This window comes from Panthera tigris, chromosome B1 (genome assembly GCF_018350195.1).
Source record: "Panthera tigris isolate Pti1 chromosome B1, P.tigris_Pti1_mat1.1, whole genome shotgun sequence".
Taxonomy (NCBI): domain Eukaryota; kingdom Metazoa; phylum Chordata; class Mammalia; order Carnivora; family Felidae; genus Panthera; species Panthera tigris.
The window spans coordinates 92,669,370-92,685,216 of NC_056663.1; the positions used below are offsets into that span (position 1 = coordinate 92,669,370).

At 34.3% G+C, this 15,847-nt stretch overlaps 1 pseudogene; it reads left to right on the forward strand.

Moving 5' to 3' along the window:
- The first annotated feature begins 5,003 nt into the window (after positions 1 to 5,003).
- On the forward strand, positions 5,004 to 5,539 carry LOC122238075 (annotated as a pseudogene).
- The last annotated feature ends 10,308 nt before the right edge of the window (positions 5,540 to 15,847 follow it).

Genomic DNA, 15,847 nt, shown 5'->3' on the forward strand with positions numbered 1-15,847 from the left:
ATCATAGAATAGCATGAAAATAAGAAATTGCTTTATTTTAGGGACACCTGGGTGGCTCAGTTGGTGGAGTGTCTGCCTCCTGATTTCGGCTCGGGTCATGATCTCATGGTTGGTGAGTTCGAGCCCCACATCAGGCTCTGCACTGATGGCATAGAGCCTGCTTGGGATTCTCTCTCCTCTCTCTGCCCTTCCCTTGCTCATGCTCTCTCCCTGAAAATAAATAAATAAAATTAAAAAAAAAAGAAATTGTTTGATTTTAATTATTAGGTATTAGTAAGCAATAGCTGAAATAAGATTAAGTTTCATGTGCCATTAAGTTCACCTTTGGCATCACAGGCGTGATCAGAGTTCTATTATTTCTATATATTCTTTCTGGACTAATCTATATGCTTGCAGTAGTTACTTATTCCATGATGGCTATGATAATAGCACCTGTGGATGGTGGATTAAAAGATTTTTTCAAAGGTGAGAAATTGCCATGGAATTACATTCTCTCTTGGACAATATATCTTTGCATAAACAAGACTACTGAAAGTAGGAGAAAATCCAAGGAAATACAGCATAGAAATAGTAACCAGAATTTTATATGCCTTCTCTCCCTCCTATTACTTTTTATTTTCATTTTTCATAAACATTGCATTATCTTGATATTAACTCTTGCACAAAATGAATGGTGTGTGTGTGTGTGTGTGTGTGTGTGTGTGTGTAGTCATGGTTGTAATTTAAGAGTCTTTTGGGTAAAGGAATCACTGAACTGTAAAATATAAGTGACCCAGATTACTGCAGGGAGTCTTGCCTGCTGCTATTAACCCTTACCTCTGTAAAGTAAACCTGTGAGCAAAGAAAGATTCTCACAGCATGCTGTGACCAACATCAATGGGAGCAGAAAAGAATTATAAATAGATGTAGTAGGTAAAATGAAGACAAAAATCTGGATCAGGAAGCCTGAACACGAAATATCAAATACTTAATTTTACTTACATAATAATTGACATCAATTTTTAGCTTCACCTTTCAAATTTAGTTGATTCCTGAGTATGGAGAATAATCATTCATCTATACAGTAATAAGGATCATAATAAAAAAGTGATTTTAGATATTGTAAACATAAACTCATGGGATTAAATATGATCATTTAATGGGGATTGATCTATAGTGAAATAGTATTATTAAGAAAATACTTGATCATAGTCTATATGCATTTACATTTACATTGTCCTATAAACCCCATCATTTTTTAAATAATACAGGAGGGAAATCCTTCCATGACCATTACAGTCCAAATATTCAAGTTAGATTTAATTCCTTGCTTGTTCTCTGACATTATATGTGCTTCTTTCACATTTTTGAGAATTAATTTAAATCCCATCAACATATAAAATTCCCTTTGTATTTAAAACAATATTAAACAAGACATATATTTTTATTTGATTAATCTTCTAAAAAAGAATAAAACTTACAGTCATAATTATAGAATTTTTCTGAGTGTCAGAGACTCTGAGAAAGGAAGTCAACCTTTCTGCAAAGGCCACTGAACCAATTTATAAGTGATCAGCCATCCAAGAAATCTGAAAGTTCTGGTTTTATTTATTCACTGAAAGGAGACAGAGCTTCCCATATTTATTTCACATTCTTAAGACATGACAAGAAATTCCTTTTTCTTAATGTGACTAAAACTGCGAACTTCCAAGTTGATATACCAGTAATGCTAGTCTTCCTCTATATTACCCGTTCAAAGTTTCAATACTTTTATTCAGTCTAATAATGCCTGAAAGCAATGGAATCAACATAATCATAGAAGTGGTTTCTATAGTAACTTTTATCCTGATGATAGTTCACGTTTTTAATGACCTTTATACCAGCTTGTTAAGATGAACAGAAAAATTGTATATCATCGTAATATAGTTGGGCTTGCAAATCCTCAAGGATTATCTTTTAGAATGTCCTTAACTTACAGATGTGTAAACATGGGGCTGCAGATGGTTTAGCAACTCAAAGAAGGTCTTAGAACGATTGCCATGTTAAGACTAGTGTCAAAGACTGACTTTCAATCATTCAACCAGTATCCATTATTATTTCAGAATCTACCTTAAATAATAAGAACAGAATTTTAGAATTGGTTATTGCATTCACGATGTTGTGCAACCATCACTGCTATTTGTTACCGAACATTTTTATCACACTAAGTAGAAATTCAGTATGTATAAGCAATAACTCATCATTCCTGCCTCCTCTAGTCCCTTAATCTATCCTGCCTCTATGAGTTTGTTTATTCTAGATATCTCGTATAAGTGAAAACATACCATATTTGTCCTTTTCTATATAGTTTATTTAATTTAACATAGTGTTTTCAGGTCCACCCATATTGTAGGGTGTATCAGAAAAGAACTTCATTTCTTTTACAGCTGAATAATATTCCAGTGTGAGTGTGAGTGTGTGTGTGTGTGTGTGTGTGTGTGTGTATGTACATTTGTTTATGTATTCATCAGTTGACGTACACGTTTCTACTTTTTTTATAAGTACCTATTTAAATCCCTGTTAGTTTTTTTTTGTGTGTATATACCTGAAAGTCAAATGGCTCATCATATGGTAATTTCATGCTTTACGTTTTAAGGTACCATCAGACTGTTTTCCACAGCGGCTACACAATCTTACATTACCGCCAACAATGCACCAGGTTCTAATTTCTTCACATCCTTGCCAATACTTTTGTTTTCCATCTTACTTAGTTGTCAATATTGCAGACATCCTAGTAGATATGAAGTGGAATCTCACTAATTTGAATTCCCATATTGAGCATCATGTTGAGCATCTTTTCAGGTATTATTGGTCAGTTGTATATATACTTCGGAGAACTATCTATTCAAATCCTTTGCCTGTTTTTAACTGGCTTCTCTTTTTGGCATTGAATTGCTCTTTATGTATTCTGGATACTAAATCCTTATCAGATATTTATGATTTATAAATATTTTCTCTAGTACTGTAGGTTGTGTTTTGATTATAGTTTTAATGTTTTTATAAAGTAATTCATGTGAGATTTTTTATTTAAAAATGACATATTGTAAAAAACTAGCAAAGTAACACTAAAATTTATTAAATGAGTTAATGTAAGTTTTAGAATTACTAATGGGAGCACATGGTGTATTTGAAAATTCTTCCTGGATCTCCTTCTGTTAGAAAGAGACTATTCTAGGGCACCTGGGTGGCTCGGTCGGTTAAGCCTCCAACTTCAGCTCAAGTCATGATCTCCCAGTTTGGTTGGTAAGTTTGAACCTTGCACTGGGCTCTTTGCTGACAGCTCAGAGCCTAGAGCCTGCTTCAGATTCTGTGTTTCCCTCCCTCTGCCCCTCCTCTGCTCATACTCTATGTCTCTCTGTCTCTCAAAAATAAATAAACATTTTTAAAAATCTTAAAAAAGACTATTCTTATTTGCCTGAGATATATTCATATTCAATCATTCCAATAAATGTTATGAGTCATGTTAATCAGCTGTTATTTATGGAAATTCTTCTTAAAGAGATGCTCAATAAGTATACAAATCATGAAAAATTCTTGTACAAGTTTTTAGCAAACTATAAATAAAAGTTACCTTCCTTAATATTATGATTAATATATTAGAAAACTATCACAAAAATATTATGTCACACACACAACATTATGCTAAACTTGAGAAATATTACTGCCTGTTAAATACAGAAGAAGATAACATGACCATTGGTCACTTGATGGTCAACATTTAGCAGAACATACTAAGCAAAACTTGAAGGGTAAAAATATAATATAAATTACTAAGAAGATAATGTTATGCATAAGGACTCCCAGATGAAAAAGTTTGCACAGAAAAGTACCTACCTTCAAAAATTCAGATGGCCATTTCACCATTAGAGCCATTTTGGTGACAAAGACAAAACAAAATAAAACCTTACGATACATATACGCTGACATTATCCAAGTATGTCTTGGGTGGTTTCTCTCTGTTTAAGTTTTTAAAGCAGAAGTTCTCAAGGTCAGAAAATATTCTTGTTTAGTTTTAAGAGTTCATCGATTTAATATGTCCAAGAATAAAACATAATTAAATATTTGCATAATAAGAGTAAGTATTCTTTTCAGAGCATTCTGATGATTTAAATATTTTTGCATTGATCTAAATACTCCTTTGTGATTACATATAGTAAATATATTCTATCCAAAGGTGCACCCTGTGCCATGAATATATTTGCTAATCTAGAAAAACAGAAAATATTTTCAGTAGAAATGACATTCTATAATAGGTTAGTTTCCTGAAAACTTTGGGAACAAAGAGAATTTTAAAACAATATTGATAAAACTGACCCAATAGTACAATGAATAAATTACTATCATCTCTGTTGTACAGGTGGCTAATCTGTGAGTTTAAGAGGTTAATAATTTGTCAAAATATAAATGAAAACAAGCCTGATTCTCCACACAGTCAGTGCTTCCATCAATTCCATTGTTTTTGCAACAATTAAGGACAGAAAACAGGTTTTGAGAGATTATAATAAGAGCCTGTTGATGATTTCTTGTGCTGGAATAAAAAGAGACAGAGGTAGATATGTTAGATGCTGGATAGATAGATAGATAGATAGATAACAGATAATTCATTGTATGTGTGCTTCAAGCCACAGTTACTGGACTCAGTGTCTTAAACAGAATATTACTAGGTAATTTGGGTTTTTTTGAAAGTAAACTTGAATAAGATATTTAAGAAAAGATAAAAGTATACATCACCACTAAGTGGGTTTATTCCAAGTATGTAAAACTGCTGCAATGTTCAGAAAAATTAGTATAATCAATCAGATCATCAGGCTAAAAAAAAAAAATCACACCCTCAAATGAATAAAATCAGAAAAAAAAAAAAAAAGACAAAATCTAACATCCCCTTTCATGATGATGGAAAAAAATGGAAAAAGAACAAAGACAACAAAAAAACCTCTCAGCAAACTAAAAATAGAGGGAAACTTCCATACCTCAAGTGTGAGGAAATGGCATTCAGATTCACCAAGTCTTCCATGGTGTTTCTCAAAGCAGGACTGTCCTTTTCATTCATGAACAAGAAACATAGAGTGCCAAGACCTGTCCTTGTGTGTCCTCTTCAGCCAGTGGAGCTTTTTTGAAATCTGGGTCCTGATGAAGTGCCCAAATTGTTTCAAGCAACCCAAAGAGTCAGGATGGTGGTGGGGAAGCATTCTAGAGGACTTGTCTCACCTATTCCATAAAGGATGGCCCCAAAGCAAGATGGACCAAAAAGCACGTTCCCATCCACTGTCTTCTCGGAAAGGCTAGAGATTTTCACGGAAACGATGGCTTCTATGATGGGGTCCAGCACCATGATGAAGAGGAGGAAAACTCATCAAATTTGTGGAGACCAGAGGAGGAAATGGTGGCAGAGGCTGCTTCACTGTGGTTTGCTTTCAGTGGGGCCGTCAGGTCAGTGACTCCAACAAATCCCAAGGCAGAAAGAAAAGGCTCTCATTCTCTAAGACTCTGCAGCTTTGGAAATGCTAAGCAGACTTTTTGACAACCTACAACTCAGCAACCAATTGTGAAGCATTTGACTACACTTGTGGAAGGCATGGTGATTATGTTTCCATCCAGATGGCTGACAGGCTAACCTGAAAACAAAGGCGTAGACAGCCCTTTTACACTTCCTCGGTTACACGCTTCCAATAAAACTTTTTCTAAATTGCCCCTTTGTCTACATGGAAATAAAATGGTGGTTAAAATATAGTTTTTTTTTAATTTTTATCAAAAATTTTTGATAAACATGTACAAAAACCCTATATCATACTTAATGGTGAGAAACTAGATGCCTTCCCCTACGATTGGGAAACAAATCGACGGTCCCTGTCATCACTTTTATTCAACACCATACTGGAAGTCCTAGCTGATGGAAAAAGTTAAGAAAAGAAAAGACACACATGCTGTGAAGGAGGAAATAAAACTCTCCCTATTAACACATGATATGATAGTCTGTGTTGAAATCTGTAAGAATCAATATAAAAATTCCTGGTACTACTGAATATAACAAGGTAGCAGCATACAAGGTTAATTTGAAAAGCCAATTGCTTTCCTTTGTACTAGCAATAATTTGAAATTTAAAATACAACATTATGCACAAAAATTAGATGACGTAAGTGAAAAACTTCCTAAGTATGTACAAGGACTATATGAGGAAAACTACAAGACTTTGATGACAGAAGTCAAAGGTCTCACTAAATAGAGGGATATCGTATGATCATGAATAAAAAATTCAGTATTGTTAAGGTGTTAGTTCTTCCAAACTTGATCTATAGAGTCTACACAATCCTATACAAAATCCTAGCAAGTTATTTTGTAGATATCAACAAACTGATTCTAAGATTTATATAAAAAGACCCAACAATATTTAACACAATGCTGGAAAAGAAGAAAAAAGTCAGAGGATTGACATTACCAAGCTTCAAAGCTACCGTAACCAGCACAATGTGGTATTGAGAAAGAATAGACAGATCAATGAAATAAAATAGAAAGCGCAGAAATAGACCCACACAAATATAGTCAACTGATCTTTGATAAAAGAGCAAAGGCAAATCAATGGGGAAGTCTTTTCAGCCTATGACACTGGAGCAGTTGGATATCTACATGCAAAAAAATAATAATAATCTATATACAGACTTTACATATTTCATAAAAAGTACCTCAAAATGAATCACAGATCTAAAATGTAAAATGCAAAACTACAAAACTCTTAGGAGATGATAAGTGAAAATCTGACTTTAGATGTGGCAATAACTTTCCAGATAACAACATTAAAAGCATTATCCATGAGTGGAATAAATGATAAGTTGGACTTCATTAAAACAAAAACTTCTGCTCTGCGAAAGACACTGTGAAAAGCATTAAGACATAAGAGACTAATAGGAGAAAACAAATATCAGATAAAAGACAATTATCCACAATATATAATGGACACTTAAAACTCAACAATAAGGAATCAAAAAAATCCAGTTAAAACTGGGCAAGAGATCTGGACAGAAACCTCAGAGAAGATGTACAAATAGCAACAAAGCATAGGAAAAGAAGCTCAGTATCCTATGTCATCAGGGAATTGCAAATGCAAACCACAATGATTACATCACTACACACTTAGAGTGGATAAAATCCAAAAAACAAGCCACACCAAATGCTGACAAGAATGTGGAACAGCAGGAAATCGCATTCATTGCTGGTGGAATGTAAACAGTACAGTGACTTTGGAAGAGAGTTTGGTAGTTTCTTACAAAGCTAAATAGTCTTGTCAGATGACTTCATAGTCATGTGCCAGTTTAGGTGACAATTTGTAGCACATTACTAAGTGAAAGAAAACAGTCTTTAAAGACTACATACTGTACAATGCCAAGTATATGCCTTTCGGGAAGAGCAAAACTATAGGAGTAAAAGATAAGTAGTTGGCAATTCGGGGTTTGGGGAGAGGATGAATCATCTATATGGTAATGGATTAGAGTTGGGACATCAGTAAGAACTCATTTTTCACTTGATGTAATTGTAGATGGCTATATAAAGAGCTAGTATTTACAGATATCTGTATATACAAAGTTTAGTCTATACTAACTATAACTATGTAAATATAACTGACTATATTTTCAAAATGACACTCCAGTAGCAATGAACAAGCCTAATGCCCAGATCTTGATTTTTTTTTTTTTAATGTTTATTTTCGAGAGAGAGACAGCGCAAGTAGGGGGGGAGCAGAGAGAGAGGGAGACACAGAATCCGAAGCAGGCTCCAGGCTCTGAGCTGTCAGCATAGAGCCTGATGTGGGGCTCGATCTCATGAACTGCGAGATCATGACCTGAGCTGAAGTCAGATGCTCAACCAACTGAGCCACCCAGGTGCCCCACCAGATCTTGATTTTTAATACCATTAGCTAATAAAAAGAATGAAGGCTCTGTGGAGAAACACTAATGTTAGGACTGGGGTAGGAAATACACAGGATAAGCCTTGAACATGTTGTCGTGCCAGAAAGTAAGGAAGTGCTCAAAACACACCCACATCCACATACCCCACACACCGCCTCCAACCACGATCATGCTTTCTAATGGGGTATGTCAAAGAGACACAGGATCCCACTGAAAGAGCACCTAATGGCCAAAGTGAGAATGATTTATGCAACAAAATAAACGTGGCATTATTGGATTTTAACCCAAATTATAAAATAAATACCCATATACTCATACTCCTTAGAAAACCATCCTATGATATTCTTAATACTCCTCTAAACTGGTAAAGTCAGTCAGTGGAATTCTGAGACATTTTCATAGCCAGGGGAACCTAAGGAGACAAGACAACTAATGATATGTGGCATCCTGGATGGGATAATGGAACAACAACAAAATACATGAGCTAAAATCTAAGGAGATCTGAGTAAACTATGAACTTTAGCGAATAATAATGTACCAATATTTATTTATTTGTTTGCTTGTTTGTTTATTTACTATAGCAAACGTACTGTTACCTTATACTAAAATAAGATGTCAAAAACAGGGAAAATTGTGTATGTCTAATGTGGGGCATATGTGGGAACTCTCTATACTACCTTCTTAAATTTTCTGTAAATAGAGTACTGATCTAACCAATAAACCTATTAATAAAAAAAAATACCCTTATTTCATCACCTCCATGGAAGTATAGCTTATTTTCTTTCCAAATAGTAATTTATAGTTCAGAAAGATACAATGGAATAAAAGTTTTAAAAATACACATAATTTAGTTTTTAATTACTCTCCAAATACTGGCTTCCGATACTAGGAGAAAAATGTGCACTAGTAAGATGAAATAGAAAGCTTACATTGTAACAGATCAATTGACAAATGAACAGATCAACATGGCAAAATAGCATTGCAAGTTTTTGAGGTTGGGGGTGCTCACCATTATTTGAGGGCTTTAGGGAAATTTGGAAATAGATTTGTACATATATAAATTAAGTCATATTACATCGTACAAATACATATTACATAGATATTCAATATATATATATACATATACATATAATTGGTGTATATTATGAACAAGATGTATGCTTTATTATTGATCTTCTTTATAAAATAATTAAAATTGTCAAAGATGTGGGTTTATTTCCTAAATTATTTTATATTACAAAGATCAATCACCCATTTTAATAAGCTTCAGTTTATTACCTCTTTGCATTTAATATGTTCTTAATCTGTGTATTTAAAGCAATAATATGCATTTTTAAAGTCTTATGTTGTAATTTGAACTTAATAGCAATAACAATTTAATTTTTACTTGCTTGCAAATAATGTATTGTTCTTTCAAGAACATTTTTCTCAGTTATCAGCGTGACAAAAACTCCCTGTAGAATTTCTTAAAAAATTATTTCAATGTTGCACAAGTGAGCAACTTAACTGCATTATCCTAATTTTTTATTTATCCTGTTTTTAAAAAAAATTTTAATGTTTATTTTTGAGAGAAACACAGAGTATGAGCTGGGGAGGAGGAGAGAGAGAGGGAGACAGAGTGTGAAGCAGGCTCCAGGCTCTGAACTGTTAGCACAGAGCCAGACCTGGAGCTCAAACTCACAAACCTCAAGATCATGACCTGAGCCGATGTCAGATGCTTGACTGAATGAGCCACCCAGGCAGCCCTATCCTATTTTTTTTCTAATGAAAATGACTTATCCTTTCCCTATTATCAGAGCACTGTGAGTTCATATATCAAGAGGTAGGCTTAATAAATCCTCTCTCCCTAAAAGCTCTCCTCAGACCAACCATTAAAAAATTGCAGCTTTTTGTTTTCAGTTAAATACAACATTTTGTGTATATAACATATTACTTTAGCAAATATCATGCATGATAAATTTTATACTCAGAGTGCTAGTCTGGGTGAAAAGATGGTAAATCTTGAATGAGGAGCTTTTAAGATAAATTTGCAGTGGTTTATGCCTTATGGTAAAGGTCTCTATACTGATAAATATATATATAAATATATATATATGTATATAATATTCATATATTGATAGATATATTTTAAGTTTACTATGTAGTTAAATATTTAATGGAATTATTCTTAATGATTAGAGATCATGTTTCCATACTCGAAATGACATTTTTTATTCTAAAGAAATATGTTATATGTATTCATCAATCACTTAAATGTGCTATACAAAAATATGTACCATTAATGCAAAACTGTGATGTGTGGAATAAATAGTATTATAATTGGGTACCTTTAAATATATGATTGAAATATTTTAAAGCAAAATTATGCTGGCTACATTTTATATACCTTTGGATATTCAAGATGTATTATATTTATTAAAAAATGATATTTGGGGCGCCTGAGTGGCTCAGTTGGTTAAGTGTCCAACTTTGGTTCAGGTCATGATCTCGCAGTTTGTGAGTTCGAGCCCTGTGTTGGGCTCTGTGCTGACAGCTCAGAGCCTGGAGCCTGCTTCACATTCTGTGTCTCCCTCTGTCTCTGCCCCTCCGCTGCTCATGTCCTGTCTCTCTCTCTCAAAAATAAAAATAAAAGAAACATTAAAAAATGTTTTAAAAATGATATACATTGGGGATACTATCTATTTTATAAAGTCTTCAGAAACTTTTGACTGAATATTTATAAACATACATGCACACTAATACACACACATGTATATACACATATGGATTCAAATAAGTCATTTAGTTCATCTATTTATGAAAATATGAATTTACACTCCTTGAAAGAAACTATGGTTGACCCAAATGCTCAGAAACGAGAGAGAAGATACTTCATTTACCAAACAAGCACATCTTGTTGAGATCTCAGCTCTGAGGACTGTGAAGAAAGCGTGGTGAAGATTCTGTTCTGATGAGGGTGGGGAGATTGGCAAAGAGACCTCTGACCTTCAGAGGCAATAGGCAGGAGTCATCACTCAGGATATATTCTACATACTGTAAGTTGGGAGTTTCACTGTCTGTGTCCTATGATAGCACAGTGGTAAGTGCTCTGCTGAGCAGTGGGGCCTTGTGATACAGGTACTCCTTTTTATGTAGGCTCCGGGTTGGATACTGTAGCTAAGCTAGAGGTTCCATGGTCTATGTAATACCCTTTAATAAATGTATTTCCTTCTTGGGGGAAAAAAGAGAAATGAGCAAGTAGAAGAAATGGAAAACATAATGTATATTTAAAAATTTCACAGTCTCCTTTAAAGTTGTGTTTTTTTTTTTTCCTAGTCCAATGCTTCTCAACAAGGGAAGCAGGGCTCGCTCGGGGACCAGTTGACAACGTCAGCAGACATTTTTGGTTGTCCTAACCTGGTGGGTGTTGCAACTGGCATCTAGAGGGTGGTGGGCACGGATGCTACTAAATATGTTGTGATGTACAATTAAGACCCCTAAAACAAGAAAATTATTGGGCCCAAATTTCAATGGTGCTATGTTGAGAAAATCTGTTGGGGGGGGGAGGAGGGATAAAAATTCTAGCAGTCAGAGTGTGTCTAATGGCACTTAAACAATTTTAGAAACAATATATCCAATACTCAACTTTATGTTTTGTATAATAAGCAGCCTGCTGGCTTCACAAAGCTTAGGTAAAATCTATTACAGGTGTGATTGATATGTGACAGCCTGTTTGATGCTGAACCAAACAGCAGATGGACAATGGAATCTTTAAACTTATAGGTAGATGTGCTCATGAGACTGTAAAAAACCAGAAATGGCAAAAAGACTGGGTACGGCATTAAGCTTTCCAGCATCTATGAAATGGACATTTAATTCATTTATAAATGTATAGGTCATTGTGGTCTCTGCAGGCCTCTTATAAATGTGCCTGAAAAATGAGTGGAGTCAAAGCAATGAAGCAGGAATCATGCGAAATAAGAGGATTTCCATTTGCTACATTAAAACTTTCAATAGTGGCTCAGTTGGTTAAACGACCGACTTCCGCTCAGATCATGATCTCGCGGTTCGTGAATTCGAACCCCGGGGTAGGGCTCTGTGCTGACGGCTCGGAGCCTGGAGCCTGCTTCAGATTCTGCCTCTCCCTCTCTCTCTGCCCCTCCCCCACTTGTCCTCTGTTTCTCTATATCAAAAATAAATAAAATGTAAAAAAAAAAAAAAAAGAAAATTAAAAAAAACTTTCAATTGTAAGCCTTTAACTTTCCATATGTTTAAATAAGTCAAAATTATAGAATATTAAAATATGATAGTAATAAATTAAATACATATTTGAATAAGTTTATTTGGCAATACAGTGAAATTTATCTTTAAAATCACCAAAATGTCAATTAAATTTGGAAAACTATGTAACTAACATCAATAGGTTTATAAATCTATCAAAAAATGAATGTCAATTGTTTGTATGATTTAGATAACATTTGAGGCTTTGTAGTTATCATACAAATGTAGACTCAGAAAAAATTAACTTATTTTTAAAACAGTCATTTTTTTTATAAAGTAAACTATCTTAGAGTTTTAAGTCCTACAGCCTTCCTATTCTTAAAATGTTCTATTCTTTCAGTGCCAAAAAAGACTAATGAGATGGAAAAAGGATAATACAGTATAATATATATCCATACCAGTAATGCAATGAACTCAGGAAGGTAGTAAAAAAAATCAATTAATTTTTATGGGTGTTTTAAGATTTCAATCTTAAATGGTTATTTTCAGAGCTATGTGTAAATGTTAAGATAACACAATGTAAAAGAGCAGATGGTCTTTTAAAGCATATAATCTGCATATAGATTCAATACTATTTTGATAATTTTCGCATAACAAAACCCTTTGTAACTATCAGAAATCTAAATATACTTTAACTCGAGATGCACAAAAAACCTATGTCTCAAACAATTAATTTTAAAATTACGTTTCTTATCTATCTTTAACTGCTCCCGTTAACAACACAGGTACACAGTTCAGTGATCACATCCGTGATTTAAAGTAGAATGCAGGTTCGATTATTTTCATTTTTGTCTTTAAAAATAATAATTACTTGCAAGCATTTTTTAGTGTAGGACCTAAAAGAATGAAAAATCCAAAACACGTGGTTTCCATCCAAATACTAAAGAAGGCATCTGATTTTTGTGAGTACAGGAACCTAATTTTTGCATTCCTTTAGTCTATCCTGAAGAAAAAATTAAAGGAAAATATCATACAGGGTGTCTACATTGTACCATTTTGAATCCATTACCTATATATCTGAGAGGGGTCTCGGATACTATTTCAATCACTTTTATATATTTGAATTGATAATTGTGACTACCAGGAGACTGTGCAAGACAAGTCACCAAGATGCAGTGGATTTTTCTTTTTTTTAATCTTTTGAGGCAATTTTCTCTTCAATCATAAGATTCCATATATCTTTGTGATCTTAGGGAAGGCCTGTGAGATGTAAGCCAATCTTCTCAAGCTTTAATATGCATCCACATCACTTGAGGAGGTGGTTCAAGAGCAGATTCTGAAGGTCCAGAGTCGGGACTGAGATTGCGTATTTCCACACACACTTGATTGATGATGACTATGCTGGTCCTTCCTGCTGACACTGCATTTTTGTGAGGACAAATTGTAAAATTAAATGACTGTACAGTACTTAGCACCACGTCTGAGATACAGGAAAAATAATATGCATACACTGCTAGCCAGCTATTATGTTTTCAAAGAATGTATAAATAGAAGATGCTAGTTTACTAGTTATTAAAAAAATAACTACTGCACCTGTTATCATTTTGCATATGCATCTTCTCTTGTTCTCAGTTCTTGTTTGTTTTTCTCCATAGTTATTATTTTAAGCTTAACTGGTCATGGGGCGCCTGGGTGGCTCAGTTGGTTAAGCGTCCAACTTCAGCTCAGGTCATGATCTCACGGTTGAGTTCAAGCCCCGCATCGACCTCTATGCTGACAGCTTGGAGCCTGGAGCCTGTTTCAGATTCTGTGTCTCCCTCTCTGTCTGGCCCTTCCCCCTCTCAAGCTCTCTCTCTCTTTCTCTCTCTCTCTCTGTTTCAAAATAAATAAACATTAAAATTTTTTTAAAAAAATTAAGTTTAACCGAACAAATTTTTTTTCTTTTTATATGCATGACCTATTAAGAGAGTCAAGTTAATTTGGGGGAGATTTAATTTTTCTCTGTTCTTGGAACATGTATTATTCAAAGTATCATCATTCTTTTTTTTTTAAGAGTTTTATTATTTTTTTTAACATTTACTTATTATTGAGAGAGAGAGAGACACAGAGCGTGAGCAGGGGAGGGGTAGAGAGAGAGGGAGACACTGAATCTGAAGCAGGCTCCAGGCTCTGAGCTGTCAGCATAGAGCCCCATGAGGGGATCTAACTCACAAACTGCGAGATTATGACCGAGCAGAAGTCGGTGGCTCAACCAACTGAGCCACCTAGGCGCTCCCAAAGTATCATCATTCTATTTCTGAGGCTGTGATATGAAAATATGAAAATACAGATTGTTCCTTCAGTACAATCTCTCATTTCTAGAGATACTTCTTTGATATATATATATATATATATATATATATATATATATATATTCTTATCTTTAGAGAAGTTCTAAGTTCACAGAGAAATTGAGTGGAAAATACAGAAAGATCCCATATACCCTGCACCCCTACCCATGCATAACAACCCCCTCCCATCAACATCCCTTACCAAAGTGGCACATTTATTACAATCCATGGACCTACACTGATACATCATTATCACCCAAAGCTAATCATTTATATTAGGATCACTTCTGGGATTGTACATTCTATGGCTCTGGACAAGTATATAATGACATATGTTAAGCACTGTAGTACCATACGGAATAGTTTCACTACCTTAAAAATTCTCTGTATTCTGCCTATTCATCCCTCCTTTTCACCAACCCCTGACAGCCACTGATGTTTTACTGTCTCCATAGTTTTGCCTTTTCCAGAATGTCAAAGTTGAATCATATAGTGTATAGCCTTTTCAGATTTGATTTTTGACTTAATAATATGTATTTATGTTTCCTCTGTGTTTTCATGGCTTGCTAGCTCATTTCCTTTTAGCACTGAATTATATTCCAATGTATGGATGTGCATGTACAATGATGTACATGTATTTATTTACTGAAGGACTTCTTGGCTCTTTCAAAGTTTTAGCAATTTTTAATAGAGTGGTTATTAACACCATGTTCAGATTTTGCGTGACCATAAATTTTCACTTAACCCCAAAACCATAATTTTGATATTTGAGTCAATACCAAAGAGCATGTTCGCTGGATCATATGGTATGAATCTTTAGTTCTGTAAGAGATCACCATATTATTTTCCAAACCGATTGTATCATTTAGCATTCCCAACAGCAATATGTGAGAGTTTCTACTGCTCTACATTCTTGCAAGCATTTGATGTTGTCATTGTTCGGATTTTTGACCATTTTAATAGGTATGTAGTGGTATCTCATGGTTGTTTTAATTTGCATTTCCCTGATGACATATGATGTGAAGCATCTTTTCATATGCTTATTTGTTATCTTCTTTGATAAGCTTGTAAATCTTCTTTGATAAGCTATCTGTGGAAGTCTTTGCCTCATTTTTTAATTGTGCTACTTTGTTTTACTATTATTGAGTTTTAAGAGACATATGTATATTTTGAATAACAGTCTCTTGTCAGATGTCTCTTTTGCTGGGGCGCTGGGTGGCTCAGTTGCTTAAGCTTCTGACTCCTAATTTTCAGCTCAGATCATAATCTCACAGTTCATGAGTTCAATAGTGCAGAGCCTACTTGGGATTCCCTCTCTTCTCCTCTCTCTTTCCCTCTCCACTTGCATGCATGCTCTCTCTCTTAAAATAAGTAAACATTAAAAAAAAAATTGAGATG